The sequence below is a fragment of the Theropithecus gelada genome, chromosome 2 (assembly GCF_003255815.1).
Source record: "Theropithecus gelada isolate Dixy chromosome 2, Tgel_1.0, whole genome shotgun sequence".
NCBI lineage: Eukaryota > Metazoa > Chordata > Mammalia > Primates > Cercopithecidae > Theropithecus > Theropithecus gelada.
In genome coordinates this window covers 52,027,042-52,046,542 of record NC_037669.1, presented here as the reverse complement: position 1 = coordinate 52,046,542, position 19,501 = coordinate 52,027,042, and the positions used below count along the sequence as shown (strand labels likewise).

The 19,501-nt window shown below is 47.7% G+C and overlaps 1 protein-coding gene across 3 annotated transcripts in view; it reads right to left on the bottom strand.

Moving 5' to 3' along the window:
* TMEM40 (transmembrane protein 40) overlaps nucleotides 1-5,057 on the bottom strand; it is a 32,927-nt gene extending 27,870 nt beyond the window's left edge. For 2 of the 3 annotated variants that reach the window (XM_025376538.1, XM_025376540.1), the window contains exon 1: nucleotides 4,709-5,057. The gene's annotated coding sequence lies outside the window, so the exon portion shown is untranslated. The remainder of the gene's footprint in view (nucleotides 1-4,708) is intronic. The other variant, XM_025376541.1, reaches the window with a different exon arrangement.
* Nucleotides 5,058-19,501: the final 14,444 nt, after the last annotated feature.

Here is a 19,501-nt window from a genome sequence, read left to right as displayed (position 1 = left end):
CAGTGTTGGGATTGGCCTTCCAAAGTGTTGTGCTGAGCCACTGCACCTGGCCTCAATATATAAAATAATATTCTAAAAATGACAACAACTTTGGGGTTGTCCTGAGCACGCTGCCATGTGAGGTGGCAAGTTGAGGAGTGGCAGGGGTTGGCTTAGATGTTCTTAGCTCAGAACCTATTAGTCTCTCAAGCAATTCTCTCCAAAGTACAGGAGGAAAATATTAATTTATCGATTTCTATGTAATTTTTAACTAAAAAATAGTTAATAGTATATAGGTTAGCCCTGATGTGCACCCTTGGATCATATGTCAGACACCACATGTCATGTCCATTAAGTGGGGCTCCCAGAGGCCAGTGGGGAGCCCCACAAGGCAGACAGGTTGACTGTGACCACGTCTTCCTTTTCTCTACATTCAGACTATTGCCATATATTGTGGTGTGCAGGAGCCCAGTTGGGTTAATTTGAGGCTCAAATGAAATAGCTTTCACTGAATCAGCCCCCTTATTGTTGACAAGTGACTTCAAAGAGTCTGCAAAGAAACTGCGGATGGAGATAACCCTAATCATGAAAGTACAAACAAGCAACAGGAAAAGTGTGGGACAGACTTGTCCTTGCTCTTAGTTTAGCCACATTACCACGTTGGAAAGAGCAATGGAAAGGAATCTCACACACAAAACAATTCTTTCCTGTGTATTTGAGTTCCTGAAAAAATGAGAAACAAATACAAACTCAAAATACAAAATAATAACGAGAAACAAATACAAACTCAAAATACAAAATAATAACGAGAAACAAATACAAACTCAAAATACAAAATAATAACGAGAAACAAATACAAACTCAAACTCAAATACAATTGTATTTGAGTTCCTGAAATAATAATGAGAAACGATTTGAAAGGTGGATTTCCATCCACTATCACTGGTGATGAAATTCACTGTGAACGTACACTGGTCCTGAGACATCAGCTAATGGCCACTATACTTGTATATACATGTATATATCTATGCATATGTATATGCTGGGGGTGCCCAGAGCATTCTTCTTGAGAAGATTGTGCAATCAAAAAGTTAGATGAGTGCTGCTCTAGATCCTTAGACCTAGCTAGACACTAGGGGATGCTAGTCCTGGTTTGGGGTTTTTGGGTCTAATCGGATAATTTGTTTCAGATTTAGGGACAAGGAAAACTAGAAGGGGAGTATGCACTCCACAAAACATTTTTGAGGCTCCACTGACACATTTGAAGATTAATAGGAAGAAACCTAAAACTCATTAAAGGCTTTCTCTGGCTCTGATCATCCTAACTTGGTGTAGTGTTGAGTCAAACACCAAAGCACCAAGGTGGGTGCCCCACTAGACAGAGCCAGGCGGGTCCCTGGAATCTCAGTCTCTGTTTCTCTCTCTTTCCCATCTTTCTCTCTCGGTTTCTTTTTTTTTTTTTGAGACGGAGTCTTGCTCTGTCACCCAGGCTGGAGTGCTGTGGCCGGATCTCAGCTCACTGCAAGCTCCGCCTCCCGGGTTCCCGCCATTCTCCTGCCTCAGCCTCCGGAGTAGCTGGGACTACAGGCGCCCGCCACCTCGCCCGGCTAGTTTTTTTTGAATTTTTTTTAGTAGAGACGGGGTTTCACCGTGTTCGCCAGGATGGTCTCGATCTCCTGACCTCGTGATCCGCCCGTCTCGGCCTCCCAAAGTGCTGGGATTACAGGCTTGAGCCACCGCGCCCGGCCTCTCTCTCGGTTTCTACCCACCTCTCTTTCTCTCTCTCTTTCTCTCTCCCTCTCTCTCACTCACACACACACACACACACACACTCACTCTCTCTCACAACACACACCACACACATACACACACACACACACAACTGACAATAAGAAACAGAAAGGTGGCATCCAGTACAAGAGCTTGTCAGTTCTCTTGAACATCAGACAGACCTAGATATTCAGTTCGACCCCTCACTGACTCTGTGACCTGGAGCGTGTCACATCCATTCTCAGAGCTTCAGAATCCTTAGCTGGAAAAATGGGCATGCCTACAACTCAACAGACAGTGACAAATAATCCAGTTTAAAAATGGACAGGGGGCTCGAATAGACATTGCTCGAAACAAGACGCAGAAATAGTCAATAGCACATAGAAAGATGCTCCACATCGCTGGGTACGGTGGCTCATGCCTGTAATCCCAGCAATTTGGGAGGCCGAGGCGGGCAGATCACCTGAGGTCAGGAGTTCGAGACCAGCCGGACCAACATGGAGTAACCCCGTCTCTTCTAAAAATACCAAATTAGCCAAGCATGGTGGCGGGTGCATGTAATCCCAGCTACTCGGGAGGCTGAGGCAGGAGAATCACTTGAACCTGGGAGGCAAAGGTTGCAATGAGCTGAGATCATATCATTGCACTCCAGCCTGGGCAACAAGAGTGAAACTCCATCTCAAAAAAAAAAAAAAAAAAAAAAGAGGATGCTCCACATCATTAGTCATTAGGGAAGTGCAAATCAAAACCACCATGAGATACCCCTTTACACCCACTAGGGTGGCTTACGATGAGACATACAGACAGTAACAAGTATTGGTGACGGTGCGAAGAAACCGGAGCCCTCATACATTGCTGGTCAGATTGTAAAATGGAGGTCACTTTGGAAAACAGTTTGGCAGCTCCTCAAAAGTTAAAAAAGATTTACTACATGACCCAGCAATTCCAATCCCTAGTATATTCGTGAGAGAATTGAAAACCTATATCCGAACAAAGACTTGTAATGAATGTTTATAGCAGCATTACACATAACAGCCAAAAATGGAAACAACCCAAATGTCCATCCCCTGGTAAATGGAGACACAAAGTTTGAGATCATCATACAATGCAACCTCATCCAACCAGTGCGAGGAAGGAAGGATGGACACCCACTGCAATGCGGTTGAGCCTTGACGACATTGGGCTAAGCGAAAGAAGCCACTCGTAAAGGACCACACACCATATGATTCCATTCAGATGAAATGTCCAGAATACACAAATCCATAGAGATGGAAAGTAGGTTTGTTGTTGCCAGAGGGAAGGGGAAGTGGGGAGTGACGGTTAAATGGTACAGGGTTCACCTTGGAGATGATAAAAAAAAATTAGATAGTGGCACTGGCTGCACAACTCTGTGAATGCACAAAAACACTGAATTGTACACTTCATTTTTATCTATCTATCTATCTATTCATCTATCTATCTATCTATCTATATATCTATTTATTTTGAGATAGAGTCTCCCTCTCATCCAGACTGGAGCACAGTGGTACAATCTTGGCTCACTGCAACCTCTGCCTCCTGGGTTCCAGTGATTCTCACACCTCAGCCTCTTGAGTAGCTGGAATTACAGGTGCGCACCATGCCTGGCTAATTTTTGTATTTTTAGTAGAGATGGGGTTTTGCCATGTTGGCCAGGTTGGTCTCGAACTCCTGACCTCAAGTGATCTGCCCGCCTCAGCCTCCCAAAGTACTGGGATTACACAGGTGAACCACGCCACCTGGCCCTGAATTATACACTTTTAAAGGGTGAATTTTATAGTAGTGAATTACATCTCAGTAAATCTGTTATTTAAAAAAAAAAAAAAAAGAAGAAACAAAAAGAAAAAGGAAAGACTCCACCCACAGGGTTGTTGTGAAAGTGAAATAAGGCGGGGAGCAGGGCAGGCCCAGCATGGTCCTTGGCGTGCAGCCAGCACTTGAGATCTCGCTCTCTGATCCTTTTCACAAGGAGGATTTCCCAGCACAAGTAACCTGGTGCTCTAGGGCTACACTAGCCTGAGTTCACTCCCCACCACTCCCCCTAACACACACTTCCGACTCATTAGTCAGGGCTCTGAACTCTTCTGGGCAGTTTCTTAACAAAACAGAAGAAAATAATAAGCACAAGACCATAATCATTCTCATCCCCCATAAATGGAAACTAGGTTGGCTTGAGGCCTGAAAACCAGAGTGTTTTGAGCAGAGGCAGCTCTAGGATGAGGATGACAGCCTAGGGGGATGGGTGGGGGGAGCTCTGAGAGGTCTGCCAAGCCCCCCTCCCCTTGGGCCACATCACCTGCGCCTGAGGCTCTGACAGGCAGCAGGGCCCCTCCCCATGGCCCAGCTTTCTGTTTGGCACATCCTCCCCGGGGTGCCTTTGAGCTGGAAGCAGGGGGACAGCTGGCTTCTTCCTCCCAAGTCTCCCAAACCTGGCTGGCAGCTCAGGGTGGCTTCCTCCAGGAGGGGCAGAGAGAGGGGCGGCTGCCTGCAGTCACTGATGGTGGTGCAGAGGCTGAGACATTTGCGGGAATGCCCCTCCCCTCCTAAGCTGTTAGGTTCCATAACAGCGAGGGTGTGAGGGGCCTTCAGAGATCTAGTTGGACCCTTCATTTCACAAGTAGGGAAACTGAGGCTCAGAGAGGTCAAGGGTTTTTCTGAAAGTCTTGCAGCAAGTTGGTGACAGAATTGGGAGCTGGTCACCTACCACGGCCAAGTATAGGCGGGTGGAAGCCTCAATACAACCCAGAGAGGTGAATATTTGTCATCCTCCCCTGAGGTAGAGACAAGTTCTCACCCAGCTAGGAAGATGCAGAGCTGGGACTCAAACCCACGTCCACCAAGGAACCACACAATATCAAGCCTATTGAGGACACTCTTTCTCCCAATTTCCTTAAAAGCTGACCCTCCACCCCACTGCTCACCCAGCCCCATGTCCCATTACCTGTGGTCCTTTAGCTTGTCTGGGCAGCAAGAGGAACTCTGTGTAGACTGTGTGGATGCTGGGTTGGTCAGGGGAAGGACAGGACAGGCTGCACCTGTGATAGCAAGGAGGGCGGGACTACCGTGACGTAGCCCCTGGGCCCCACTCGCTCACTGGGATGGCATTCCTTCCTGCTGGTGCTATCTGCCCCAGGCCTTCCTGTCTGACTTGACTCTTCCCTACAGCACTACAGGGGGGCAGGTGGGGCAGCTACATGCCTGGCCTTGCCTCAGGGCCACAGCCATGCCCTTGGACTCCAGAAGCCAGTGAAATGGGGGCAGCTGTGCCACCCTTGGCTGTACCAAGCTCTGGGAAGGGAGGAGGGGACGTGTCCCAGGTACCCCCTCCACCCACATTGGTGAGGCTGACTCAGGCCCCAGCCACGTGTCCCAACCTGCCCTGTGCGTCCCAGAGGGGAAGGAAGATACTCCGATGCTCCCACGAGGCTGAGGTTGGGCAGGGAGTAGGAGAGAAGGCCTGGGGGCTCAGGAAGCTGGCAGTGCCCGCTCCTAGGGAGGAAACTGGGTTACAGCTAGAGGAACTTTTGGAGGGCACCCGCTCGCCTTGTGCAAGTGGGAAAACACAGGTCCCTAGAGAGGTGAGAGGAGCAGTGTCACACCTCACACAGCCGAGGGCAGGGCCCCAGCTCAGCCTGCCTCCTCCGCCTATCCCCTCTCACTTATCCAGCACTGTGGCAGCAGGACAGGAAACAAATCCCACCACGGGAGCCCCCAGCCTCAGAGGGAAACAGGCAAGGTCCGGCGAGCTGTGGGCTCCCCAGGAGGACTTCCTGAAGAGGGGTCATCCATACCCTAAGCTCAGGCCTCAAATCTTGGAGTCATACTTGACACTTGGCTTTCTAACACTCTGTATCTCACCCATCTGGAAAATCCTGTTGGTCCTGCCTTCAGTATAGCCTGAATTCAGCCTCTTCTCTCCACTCCTCACCTGTCACCTTGATCCAGCCAGCGTCATCACTGGGCTCCCAGCTCCCGCCCTCACCCCTGACTACTCTCATCAGCCAGGCAGCCACGGGGTCCTGTTCAAACCCAAGGCAGCTCACGCCCCTCCCCGCTCAGCAGCTGCCACACTCCCACCGCACTCAGGGTAAAACCCAAGGTCTTACAGGCTCCTGCGAGATCTGCCCCACACCTCTGGCCCTCTCCGGCCTTGGTTCCCATGACTTCCTCCCTCATTCTGCTCCAGTAACACTGGAACATGTCCCAGTTCCCCTGGGTAGGCTCCCTCCTCAGGGCCTTTTCCCTGGCTGTTCCCTCTGCCTGGAGTGCTCTGCCCCTAGAAAGCCACCTGGCCCCTCCTTCACTTCAGCTGTCTACTCAAAAGTCACCTTCTCCATGAAGCCTTCTCTGACCATCCTGCTTAAAGTAGTAACCCCGCACCATCTGCCTGCGTCACTGCTCACCATCTGCTGTACTGTGTATTTTCTTGTTATGCCTATTTCCTCTTTATGTATTGCTTTGCTGCAGGACCTAGGATCATGTCTGACACATAGTAGGTGCTCACTAATTTTTTTTTTTTTTTCTTTAAGATAGAGTCTCGCTCTGTCACCCAGGCTGAAGTGCAGTAGCGCGATCTCCGCTCACTGCAAGCTCCACCTCCCGGGTTCAAGTCATTCTCCTGCCTCAGCCTCCCGAGTAGCTGGGACTACAGGCACCCGCCACCACGCCCGGCTAATTTTTTTGTATTTTTAGTAGAGATGGGGTTTCACCATGTTTGCCAGGATGGTTTCGATCTCCTGACCTCATGATCCACCCACCTCGGCCTCCCAAAGTGCTGCGATTACAAGCGTGAGCCACCGCGCCCAGTCTAATTTTTTTTTTTTTTTTTTTGAGTCAGGGTCTCACTCTGTTGCCCAGGCTGGTGTGCAGTGGCATGATCATCGCTCATTGCACCCTCAAACTTCTGGGCTCAAGCCATCCTCTCACCTCAGCCTGCTGAGTAGATGGGACTATAGGCATGCACCCCCACACCTAGCTGATTTTTATAGTTTTTGTAGAAACAAGATCTTGCTATGTTAGGCTGGTCTTGAACTCCTAGCCTCAAGCGATCCTCCGGCCTTGGCCCCCTAAGACTCTGGATTACAGGCATAAGCCACTGCATCTGGCCCTCAATATATTTGTTGAATGAATGAGTGACCTGAAAGGTTAGCCCAAGAAGTGTTCCAAGGACATTCCATGCAGAGGGAGCCATGTGTGTGAGGGCTTAGAGGTGAGGAGCACTATTGTGTTGAGGATCTGTAAATAATTCTGCACAGCCAGAGAGTGGGGGCCTTAGGGATGGAGAGGGGAGAGGAGGAAGCAAGAGAGGCAGGGCCTCAGCAGCCAGACATCCAGAGAGGGATGGGGTGCCATCTGAGAGGGACATGACCAAACCTGCGTTTAAGATAAGAATTTTGCCTGGGTGCCACGGCTCACGCCTATAATCCCAGCACTTTGGGAGGCCAAGGCAGGTGAATCACTTGAGTCCAGGAGGAGTTCAAGACCATCTGGCCAACATGGTGAAACTCCATCTCTACTGAAAATACAAAAGATTAGCCGGGTGTGGTGGTGCATGCTTGTGGTCCCAGCTACTCGGGAGGCTGAGGTCGGAGGATCACTTGAGCCTGGGAGGTGGAGGTTTCAGTGAGCAGAGATCACACCATTGCACTCCAGCCAGGACAACAGAGTGAGATCTCATCTCAAAAAAAAAAAAAAAGTTAAGGATTTGGCAGCTGCACTGTGGACTGGTGGAGAAGCTGTGAGGATCCAGCATGTGGGTGAGCATGAGCCATGCAGAGGAGATGGGGACTAGGGACAGGGTCATGGGAAGTTTACAGCTCCGCTGTCCAAAACAGTAGCCACCAACCACATGTGGTTATGGAGCCCTTGACACATGGTTGGACAGGATTGAGATGTGCTGTGAGTGTAAAACAACACTAGATTTAAAGACTTGGTATGAAAAATATATGTGTATATATACACATACACATATATGTATAATAGCTCATTAAAAATTTTTGTATTGGCCGGGCGCGGTGGCTCAAGCCTGTAATCCCAGCACTTTGGGAGGCCGAGACGGGCGGATCACGAGGTCAGGAGATCGAGACCATCCTGGCTAACACGGTGAAACCCCGTCTCTACTAAAAAATACAAAAAACTAGCCGGGCGAGGTGACGGGCGCCTGTAGTCCCAGCTACTCAGGAGGCTGAGGCAGGAGAATGGTGTAAACCCAGGAGGTGGAGCTTGCAGTGAGCTGAGATCCAGCCACTGCACTCCAGCCTGGGCGACAGAGCGAGACTCCATCTCAAAAAATATATATATATTAAAAAAAAAATGTTGCATTATCTGTTAAAATGATATTTGGATATATTATTATTATTATTTTGTAGAGACAGGATCTTGTTCTGTAGCCCAGGCTAGAGTACAGTGGTACAATCATAGCTCATGGTACCCTTGAAATGGGCTCAAGTCATCCTCCTACCTCAGCCTCCCAAGTAGCTGAGACTACAGGTGTGAACCACCATGCCTGGCTAACTTTTATTTTTTTACATTTTTTTTTTTTGTAGAGAAAGGGTCTGCTGTGTTGCCCAGGTTGGTCTTGAACTTCTGGGCTCAAGCGATTCTCCAGCCTTGGGCTCCCAAAGTGCTGGGATTATAGGTATGAGCCACTGCACCTGGTCTGGATATATTAAAATTAGTTTCACCTGCTTCATTTTACTATTTTTTAACATACTGAAAATTTAAAAAAATTTTAAGTTTTCAGTAGCTACAGAACTTCTATATTGGATGGCGGTGATTCAGAGGTAGAACTGGCAGGGTTTGGAGGCTGGAGTACTGTGAGGGTGAAGGGGACCCCAGGTCTAATTGTAAGTCTCTCTTCTCCAGTTGCTCCTTTCTAATGAGACCATTGTGGTCCAGAGGCCACAGGGGAGAGCCTACAGAGTGAGTGTTCAGTTCAGCATAAGCACACACACTCATATCTTCAAAGTAAGATCTATCTAGACATGAAATAGGCTGACTGAATAGACAGTGAGTTCTCTGTCTCTGGTGGTATGTAAAAAGAAAATTAAGCACCACCATTAAACAGAGGAAAGGAGGTTGAACTAGATATTTTCAAAATATAGTCCCTGGACCAGTTGCTACAACATCCCCTGGAAACCTTTTATTTTTATTTTTTTATTTTTTGAGACGGAGTCTCGCTCTGTCGCCCAGGCTGGAATGCAGTGGCACGGTCTTTGCTCACTGCAAGCTCCGCCTCCCGGGTTCAAGCCATTCTCCTGCCTCTGCCTCCTGAGTAGCTGGGACTACAGGAGCCCGCCACCACGCCCGGCTAATGTTTTTGTATTTTTAGTAGAGACAGGGTTTCACTGTGTTAGCCAGGATGGTCTTGATCTCCTGACCTTGTGATCCACCTGCCTTGGCCTCCCAAAGTGCTGGTATTACAGGCGTGAGCCACCGTGCCGGCCTGGAAACCTTTTAGAAATGCAAATTCTCAGACCCTATCCCAGGCCTGAATCAGAAACTCCAGGAGTGGGACCTAGAATCTGTATTTAAACAAGCCCCACTGGACTAGGTGATGTTTCCTGCCACTTAAAGGTTTAAATGCGGCCGGGCACAGTAGCTCGCACCTGTAATCCCCAGCACTTTGGGAGGCCAAGGCAGGTGGATCACGAGGTCAGGAGATCGAGACCATCCTGGCTAACACGGTGAAACCCCGTCTCTACTAAAAATACAAAAAATTAGCTGGGCGTGGTGACAGGCGCCTGTAGTCCCAGCTACTCAGGAGGCTGAGGCAGGAGAATGGCGTGAACCTGGGAGGCGGAGCCTGCAGTGAGCCAAGATCGCGCCACTGCATTCCAGCCTGGGCAACAAAGCGAGACTCTGTCTCAAAAAAAAAAAAAAAAAAGTTTAAATGCCTGGCACATTGGCCGGGCGCGGTGGCTCAAGCCTGTAATCCCAGCACTTTGGGAGGCCGAGACGGGAGGATCACGAGGTCAGCAGATCGAGACCATCCTGGCTAACCCGGTGAAACCCCGTCTCTACTAAAAAATACAAAAAACTAGCCCGGCAAGGTGGCGGGCGCCTGTAGTCCCAGCTACTCGGGAGGCTGAGGCAGGAGAATGGCGTAAACCCGGGAGGCGGAGCTTGCAGTGAGCTGAGATCCGGCCACTGCATTCCAGCCTGGGCGACAGAGCGAGACTCCGTCTCAAAAAAAAAAAGAAAAAAAAAAAGCCTGGCACATAGTAGGTGCCCCAAAAAAACTATTCACTACCTTGTTTGCCTCCTACTCCCAAGTTCAGGTACTTCCCTCCCTGAGCCTTAGTTTCCCTCTCTGCACCTCCTACAGCATCTGGTTGTGTGTGTACCTGGTACAGGATGGATGAACCTCAGGGCGTTTCCTACCTCTTTGCTGTGTGCAGATCTCGGGGGACATGACAGAGCTGCCAGAAGTGTAAGGCAGGCCCCAGCTCAGCTCCATCCTGAGGTGACCTCATTGCCCTGTGTGTAGTGGGTGATTCATGGGACAACCTCCTACTGTCCTGTGAGCACAGCTGACAGCCCAGGGGAGCCGGCTCAGCAGCTGAGCATGGCATCCAGCTTCCCTGCATTCCAGAACTGCCAGCGGGGGCCTGCCTGACTCAGCAGGCATGTGTGTTCTGGAGACAACAGTTAGACAGCTCAGCCTCAGTCTCCCCATCCATAAAAATGGGGAGACACAACCCCTATCCATGGTGAGAATATTTGTATAAAGTGGTTGAGGCAGCGCCTGGCGCACATCAGCCCCTGCTATACCTTGGTGTTCTTGAGATGAGGCCATGGGATCCTTCAGGCTGATTGGAACTCCCCAGTGACTTCCTAGGTCTGAGAATGATGCCCTGTAAGTGTATGGAGAAAAGAATGTTTACCTACTATGAGCACCTGGGAGCCATGAGCTTTTTGTTTTTTTTTTTTTAGACAAGTCTCATTCTGTCGCCCAGGATGAAGTATAGTGGCGTGATTTCAGCTCACTGCAGCCTCCATCTCCCAGATTCAAGTGATTCTCCTGCCTCAGCCTCCCAAGTAGCTGGGACTATAGGAACCCAAAACACCCAGCTAATTTTTGTATTTTTAGTAGAGACAGGGTCTCACTATGTTGGCCAGGCTGGTCTTGAACACCTGACCTCGAGCCTCCCAAAGTGTTGGTATTACAGGTGTGAGCCTCCATGCCCAGCTACATGAATTTTTCTTTAGTCACCAGAAAGATGTCTATGACGGCAGCACCTGCCTTAGTCATCGGATTTTTTTTTTTTTTTTTTTGAGACAGAGTCTTGCTCTGTAGCCCAGTCTGGAATGCAGTGGTGCGATCTCGGCTCACTGCAAGCTCTGCCTCCCGGGTTCATGCCATTCTGCCTCAGCCTCCTGGGTAGCTGGGACTATAGGCGCCTGCCACCACGCCCGTCTAATGTTTCGTATTTTTTAGTAGAGACGGGGTTTCACCGTGGTCTCAATCTCCTGACCTCGTGATTCACCCGCCTCGGCCTCCCAAAGGGCTGGGATTACAGGCGTGAGCCACCGTGCCCAGCCCGTCATCTTAAAGCATCTGCTAAATGAACTCTAAATTGGAGAGTTTTGTGCCCATTTCATGGATGAGAAAAATGAGATTCAGAAAGGTTAAATGATGTGCCCAAGGCCACATGGCTGAGAAGTGGCTGAGTCAGGATTTTTACCTGAGTCTCCCTGACTTGAAACCTGGGACTCTTTCTATCCCTCCATGGAGAAACTCCAAGTTAACTCACAGATTTGGAAGCTCCTGCATGTGCCATTTAAATCCATGTTTGAAGTGTTAGCTTCTCATCCATTTTGGAATCCTTGCAATCTATGGTCTTAGAGAAACAGTGGCTGTAGCTGATGCCATTTGAGATGGAGCTTAAAAGATTCCTAAATCTAGATTAAGCCTTACTCACCCTGGGCCTCTGGGTCTCAGTTGTTTCACCTGTAAAATGGGTATAATGAAAGCTTGCCTTGGCTGAAGGCAGAAAGTTGGATCTTGTGATCCTGAGGGCTCTCCTAACCCTCAGATGCCTGTGTCCCTGCGCCTACTTTAAAAGGCAAGGACTAAAGTTAAATTTAAAGTTAAAGTTAATTTAAAGTTAAACCCGGAGGCGGGTTTACATATTTTAACATTTAAGTTTGTTTGTTTGTTTTGAGACAGAGTCTCACTCTATTGCCCAGGGTAGATGGCAGTGGCAGGATCTCAGCTCACTGCAACCTCCACCTCCCAGGTTCAAGCAATTCTTCTGCCTCAGCCTCCCGAGTAGCTGGGATTACAGGCACCTGCCACCATGCCTGGCTAATTTTTATATTTTTAGTAGAGACAGGGTATCGCCATGTTGGCCAGTCTGGTGTTGAAATCCTGACCTCAAGTAATTCACAGCCCTTGGCCTCCTAAAGTGCTGGGATTACAGGCATGAGCCACCACGCCTGGCCTGAAGTTAAATTAAAAAAATAATAATAAAGAGGGAGTAGAGGAAAAGTTAATCCTAGCTCATTCTGGTAAGTGCAAAACTAGCGATTTGTAATCAACAATCTTCTTATTGTTTTAAGCAGAAAAGTCCTTTTGACAAATAAAATTAAAGAAATCTTATCTCATCAAAGTGGATTTTTTTTTTTTTTTTTTCTGCTTGAAGTAGGAGCTATGGGCTGTCAATGGGAACACCGGCCCAGCATCACCTTGGCCTTGCAGGCAGCCCTTGGGGTACCAACGAAGAGCCCAAGGGTGCCAGAGAACCCAGTTTGACAATCACTGGAGGGCAGCAATGCAAACAAACCATCGCTGGAGATCTGTTTGAAGAGAGACAAGAAGGTCCACTAAATGGTTGCTTTGAGTTCTAAAGAAAAATGGTTCTGTTTGATTACTTTTTTTTTTTTGAGACAGCGTCTTGCTCTGTCGCCTAGGCTGGTTGGAGTGCAGTGGCATGATCTCGGCTCCCTGCAAGCTTCGCCTCCCGGGTTCCCGCCATTCTCCTGCCTCAGCCTCCCGAGTTGCTGGGACTACAGGTGCCTGCCACCACGCCCAGCTAACTTTTTGTATTTTTAGTAGAGACGGGGTTTCACCATGTTAATCAGGATGGTCTCGATCTCCTGACCTTGTGATCCACCCACCTGGGACTCCCAAAGTGCTGGGATTATAGGCGTGAACCACCGCACCCGGCCTCTTTCTTTCTTTTTGAGACATGGTCTTGCGCTGTTGCCCAGGCTGGAGTGCAGTGGGCACCATCTCTGCTCACTGCAACCTCCACCTTCTGGGTTCCAGGGATTCTCCCACCTTAGACTACTGAGTAGCTGGGATTATAGGTGTAGACCACCCATACCCAGCTAATTTTTTGGTATTTTTAGTAGAAAGAGGGTTTTGCCATGTTGTTCAGGCTGGTCCTGGGCTCAAGCAATCCTCCCACTTCAGTCTCCCAAAGTGCTGGGATTACAGGCATGAGCCACCATGCCCGGCCAGCTTGTTCCTTGTTATTGCAGAGTAGTGTGGATGTTCAGATTCTACGGTGTGGATAGGCAAGTGCTGGTTGGCCATTTACCCAGTGAGGGGCATCTGATTGTTTCCAGTTTGGGTCTATTATGAATAAAACTGCTATAAATATTCATATACAGGGCTGGGCGTGGTGGCTCATGCCTGTAATTGCAGCACTTTGGGAGGCCGAGGCAGGCGGATCACAAGGTCAGGAGATTGAGACCATCCTGGCTAACACAGTGAAACCCTTTCTCTACTAAAAATACAAAAAATTAGCCGGGCATGGTGGCGGGCTCCTGTAGTCCCAGCTACTCAGGAGGCTGAGGCAGGAGAATGGTGTGAACCTGGAAGGCGGAGCTTGCAGTGAGCTGAGATCACGCCACTGCACTCCATCCTGGGAAACAGAATGAGATTCCGTCTCAAAAAAAAAAAAAAAAAATTCAAATAGGTTTTTGCATGAAAATAAGTTTATATTTCTCTAGGATAAGTGCCAGGAGTGCAACTACTGAGTTGTATGGTAGTTGCATGTTTGGTACTTTAAGAAACTGCCATACTCCGTTGGGCGTGGTGGCTTAGCCTGTAATCCCAGCACTTTGAGAGGCCAAAGTGGGCGGATCACCTGAGGTCAGGAGTTCAAGACCAGCCTGACCAACATGGTAAAACCCTGCCTCTACTAAAAATACAAAATTAGCCGGTCGTGGTGGCACATGTCCGTAATCCCAGCTACTTGGGAGGGTGAGGCAGGAGAATCGCTTAAAACTGGGAGGCAGAGGTTGCAGTGAGGCAAGATTGCACCACTGCAGTCTAGCCTGGAAAAGAGAGAAACAAAGAAAAGAAAGAAAAGAAGAAAGAAAGAAAGAGAGAGAGAGAGAGAGAGAGGGAGAGAGAGAGAGAGAGAGAGAAAGAAAGAAAGAAAGAAAGAAAGAAAGAAAGAAAGAAAGAAAGAAAGAAAGAAAGAAAGAAAGAAAGAAAGAGAGGGAAAGAAAGAAAGACAGACAGGAAAGACAGGAAAGACAGGAAAGAAAAGAGAAAAGAAAGAAAAGAAAGAAAGAAACTGCCATACTCTTTTTCTACAGTGTCTGTACCCTTTTATATTCCTACCAGCAATGTATGAGTCATTTAATTTCTCCACATCCTTGCCAGCATTTGGTGTTGTCACTATTTTTTATTTTAATCATTCTGATTGGTGTCATTGTGCATTTTGCTAATGGCTAATGATACTCAACATCTTTTCATGTTGTTATTCACCATCTATATATATACATCCTCTTTGACGAAATGTCTGCTCATATCTTTTGCCCTTTTTCTAATTGGATTGCTTGTATTTTTGCTGTTGAGTGTTAAGAGTTATTTATATATAGCAGATAGTAATCTTTTGTCAGGTATGTGGTTTGCAAATATTTTCTCCAGTCCATAGGCCACCCTTTGACAATGCTGAACAGTTATTCGCTTACCTAGTTCACAGGACTCTGAGATGCCAGCTGAACAGGCATTCTCTTATCTAGTTCATAGGACTCTGAGATGCCAGCTGAACAGGCATTCTTGGGGACAGTTCACAGATGCAGAAACACAGGTCTAGAGGATAAAAGGACTTTCCCACAAATGCACAGGGAGTTTAGGGGCAGAGGTGGGACCAGAACCCAGATCTCCTGACCCTCGGCCTAGTGATCAGACCAACTTGTGGAACGAGATGTCCTCCCTTTCCCTCCCCTCTCATCCTGAATGGATGCTTACCACACAGCCACAGCTCTAGTTGAGCTTGCTGAAGCCAGACAAAGGAGAGGGATGTCTGTTCCTGGGGAAGGGCCAGTCTTCAAAAAGGACCCTATGTCCAGAAAATAGGCACTTTCCTCCAGGTGAGGGAAGATCTCACCCTGGAGCAGCTACTACAGAATGAGTTTTGTGGGACACCTTGAGGCTGGGGAGGTTAAGTAACTTGCTTGAGGTCACACAGTGATTAAGTGGTAAAAGTTGGGGGGTCAGTTACCAAATTTTTGCAGTGCCTTCCTGTCAGCCCGGATACTGAGTTTTATAGGGGAAGGAAAATAGAGTCATCAGATGTAATCAATGGGTCAGAGGAATAAAAATTTGGCCTCCTCCGGAGCTTGCAGTGAGCTGAGATCGCGCCACTGCACTCCAGCCTGGGCGACTAAGCGAGACTCTGTCTCAAAAAAAAAAAAAAAAAAAATTTGGCCTCCAGGACAGCAGGGAGAAAAGGCTCTCCTTGGAGAAGAGCAAGTGGGGACAATCATGATGAGGGTGGGAGATGTCCTCTTTCCCAGGGGACTGTGGCATCGATGGAAGAGATGGGAGGAAGTAGCAGGTCAGGAGCTTTGGTCCACTTCTCTACAGTCAAGTATGAGCTCTGAGGTCCTTAGCGTTTGTTTTACCTGCAGATCAGAGAATTGCGGTGAAGACAGAAATGAAGTAACGTCCTCATCAGATGGGAGTTTATCTGAGCCCTGGGTCCCTACAGGCCTGGCTAGATAGAAATGTTCTCCATTCACAGGGCAAAAGAAGCATGGTCAAGACTCCTCTGAACTCCTCTCTCTGAGCAGGGGCCCCAGAAGGTGGTCTCCAAAGGGACGGGAAAACAGGACAACTAGGGCTGATACCCCACCCACACTTTTGGACTTAACAAAGAGGCGAGGAGGGTCAAAGGTCTGGTCTCATCTTGAGGACCTACTGTGAGCTAGTTTGTGTCTAGCATACAGTTGGAGCTTTTAGGGAGGAATATGGTGCAGCTCCCATCTCCATGCCCCTTATAGCTTGTCCAGGAAGCAAAAATTGTGGAAGTGTCATAATTACGGACTCAAGAGCCAAATGGAACACTAAGGACCATCATTGCCCCTCAGCCAGACACCACAGGAGCCACCTGTAGTTAAACAAGTTAAAAAAGCTCCACCTTCTGGACAGGAGGTAAGAGTGGAGGGGTAATAAAATGAGGCTGAGGCTGGAGCAGGGTGGAGGGGCTCACACCTGTAATCCCAACACTTCGGGAGGCCAAGGCAGAAGGATTGATTCTGGCCAAGAGTTCAAGACCATCCTGGGCAACATAGCAAGACACTGCCTCTACAAAAAATTCAAAAAGCATTAGCCTGGAGTGGTGGTGTGTACCTGTAGTCCCAGCTGAGATGGGAAGCTGAGGCAGGAGGAGTTGCTTATGAAAGGGACTTAGAGGTTACCCCACAGGAGTGGCTATCCCCAAGCCAGCCCCTCTAATTCCTGGTGGTTCAAGAGATAATCATAGCTAGTACCAATAATACCGAATCACATAATCAGAAAGAATTTCCATTTTCAACGTGTCTGGGCCCTTCTGATTAAGAATAACATGGTGTTTATGACTCTGGAACCATACAGCATGAATTTGGATCCTGACTGTGACTTACCAGCTGTTTGACCTCAAGAAAGTTACTTAACCTCTCTGAGCTCTGGTTTCCTCATCCATAAAATGGGGATAGCAATTGTACCTACCTTATTGGGTTGTTATATTAACTTAGCTCACTTAAACTGCATATTGGTGTATCTCTGTGGAGATACACTCTAAATTTCAGCAGACTGGTATCTGATTAGAATGTAATAATAACCTTGTTCCACTTTCCTGGTATTTTGTCTTTTTTTATAGTTATTTTCAATTTACGGCAGATAATACTGGCTTTCTGTCTTGGGTAGTAACATAAAGTTTCCTTTAAAAATAAATTATTTTCCCTGTTGGCAGGGGGAGGGAGAGCATCAGGAAGAATAGCTAATGGATGCTGGGCTTAATACCTAGGTGATAGGATGATCTGTGCAGCAAACCACCATGGTACACACTTAACTTGCACATCCTGCACATGTACCACTGAACTTAAAATAAAAGTTGAAGATAAAATTGTAATTATTAAGAAAGAAAAGAAATTATTTTAAGTAAAGATGTGAGTTTAAAAGTTATAATGTAATATTAAAACCTTAAATATTCCCGGGTGCGGTGGCTCACGCCTGTAATCCCAGCACTTTGGGAGGCCGAGGTGGGTGGATTACCTGAGGTCAGGAGTTTGAGACTAGCCTGGCCAATATGGTGAAACCCTGTCTACTAAAAATACAACGATTAGCTGGGCATGGTAGTGCATGCTTGTAATCCCAGCCACTTGGGAGGCTAAGGCAGGAGAATCGCTTGAACCTGGGAGGTGGAGGTTGCAGCAAGCTGAGATCACACTGCTGCCCTCCAGCCTGGGTGACAGAGTGAGACTCTGTCTCAAGACAAACAAACAAAAACCCTTAAATATTAAAATATGTAATAAATAATACACGTGGTTATAGATGTGGCAAAAGTTCTGGAAGTGGTATGTGAATGAATGAAGTTTGGGAGCTTTGTTGTTGAGAGAAATCCTGGAGAATCCCTGCAGAGGTCTGAGCAGGAACACTCAGAAAAGAGCTGCACTATAGGAGGCCTGACTCAAGTGGGGCCCAGCCTACTCTAAAACAGAGACAGGGGGCAGACAGTCCGCTGTCCTGCCTGGGGCTGAGATGGGCCAGGGACAGGAGGGAGGGGGAAATTCGGGAAATTTTGTGAATACTCATCTTTCAAACAAATTGCAAATAGACATCTTTGACACAGTCTGAACACTTTGAATATAGGGCATTGAGTTATTTGAGGAATTATTTTTGTTAGGTATGAAAATGGCATGGTGGTATGTAAAAAACAGACTGGGCGTGGTGGCTCATGCCTATAATCCCATCACTTTTGACAGGCCAAGGTGGGTGGATCACTTGAGGTCAGGAGTTCAAGACCAGCCTGGCCAACATGGTGAAACTCCATCTCTACTAAAAATACAAAAATTAGCCAGGTGTGGTGGAGCACGCCTATGGTCCCAGATACTGGGGAGGCTGAGGCACGAGAATCACTTGAACCCGGCAGGCAGAGGTTGCAGTGAGCTGAGATTGTGTCACTGCACTCCAGCCTGGGAGTTAAGAGTGAGACTTTGTCTCAAAACAAACAAACAATGTCATAAATTGGCAATGCAGGCTGAAGTGATTACTTGTGTCTAGGATTTGTTTTGAAGCACTTGAGTAGCAGAAAAATGTGGAAGAGGGAGAGACGAAGCAAGATTGGCTAATGTTGGTAACAGTGGAAGCTGGGTGATTCGCTATATTATTGTGTCTAACTGGGTATATATGAAAATTTCCATAATAAAAGTTTCCAAGGATGCAGCACATCACTGGATCCATGTTCCATGGCATCAGAGAGGCAGCACTGTTTTCAGAAATGTCAGGACTGTGAATTCCATATCTTTGTTTAAACCCAGAATGAAAGCACTTAGTGACTGAACACCAGGACACTCCTTGCTATAAATGTTATGGAATCTCCGGTTGTGATTTCCCTTGGGCCTGGTGATCCCTTTCTAGAGTTGTCGGATCTACCAATATAGTTCTCTTCTTTAGGAGGGTTCAGCAGTCTCTGGCAATAAATAAGTGGGGGTTGTTGACCTTTATGACAAATACAGGAAGGGAGGGAGGGAAGGAGAGAGAGGGAAAGAGGAAGGAGGAAGGGAGAGAGGAAGGGGGAAGGGAGAGAGGGAAGGAGGAAGAGAGGGAAGACGGGAAGAAGCAAGAAAAGAGGAGGGGAGAGTGAAGAAGGAAGTGTTACCAAAACACCAGCGGTTTTGTCTAGGTCCTGCTGCTTGCTGCACAGAAAGCCAATTACTGAGACAAGTATTGCCAAGGAAGAAGTCTTTAATCAGGTGCTAGAGCTGAGGAGATGGAAGCTCAGTCTGAAATCTATTTTCCTGACTGACTAAAACCAGGGGTTGGTATAGTAGGCAAGAAATGTAACCTTGGGTAAGAAAACAGGAACTTGGGAGGGGCAAGGAAGCAATCATGGTGAATGAGGGGTCAGGCACCTAGTGCAGTCACCTGGTTTCAGTTCTTTGATACTTTTTGTGAGAGGCCTGAAGGTCCTTTCCTGAGGAAGGAACTCAGATAAAACAAATGTAAGTTGCACGTTTTAACAGCACAATGGTCAATTTCTATGTTTATCCAAAAACAACTGTCTATGGGATTCTTGGGCCCCTTTCAGAAGGAAGAAAAGGAGCAGGAGGAAGGAAGATAAAGATAAAGAGAAGGCTCTTGAGATAATCTTGAGGCCCAAGCCCTAAGTGTTTGGAATGGGCTCATCTCTGTTGGAAGGAGACAGTGCCTTCAGTCTAGGAATTCTCCCAAGAACTCTGGGAAGTAACTCCTCTGAGCAGTCTGAGCTGAGCACGAGCCCAGGCAGAT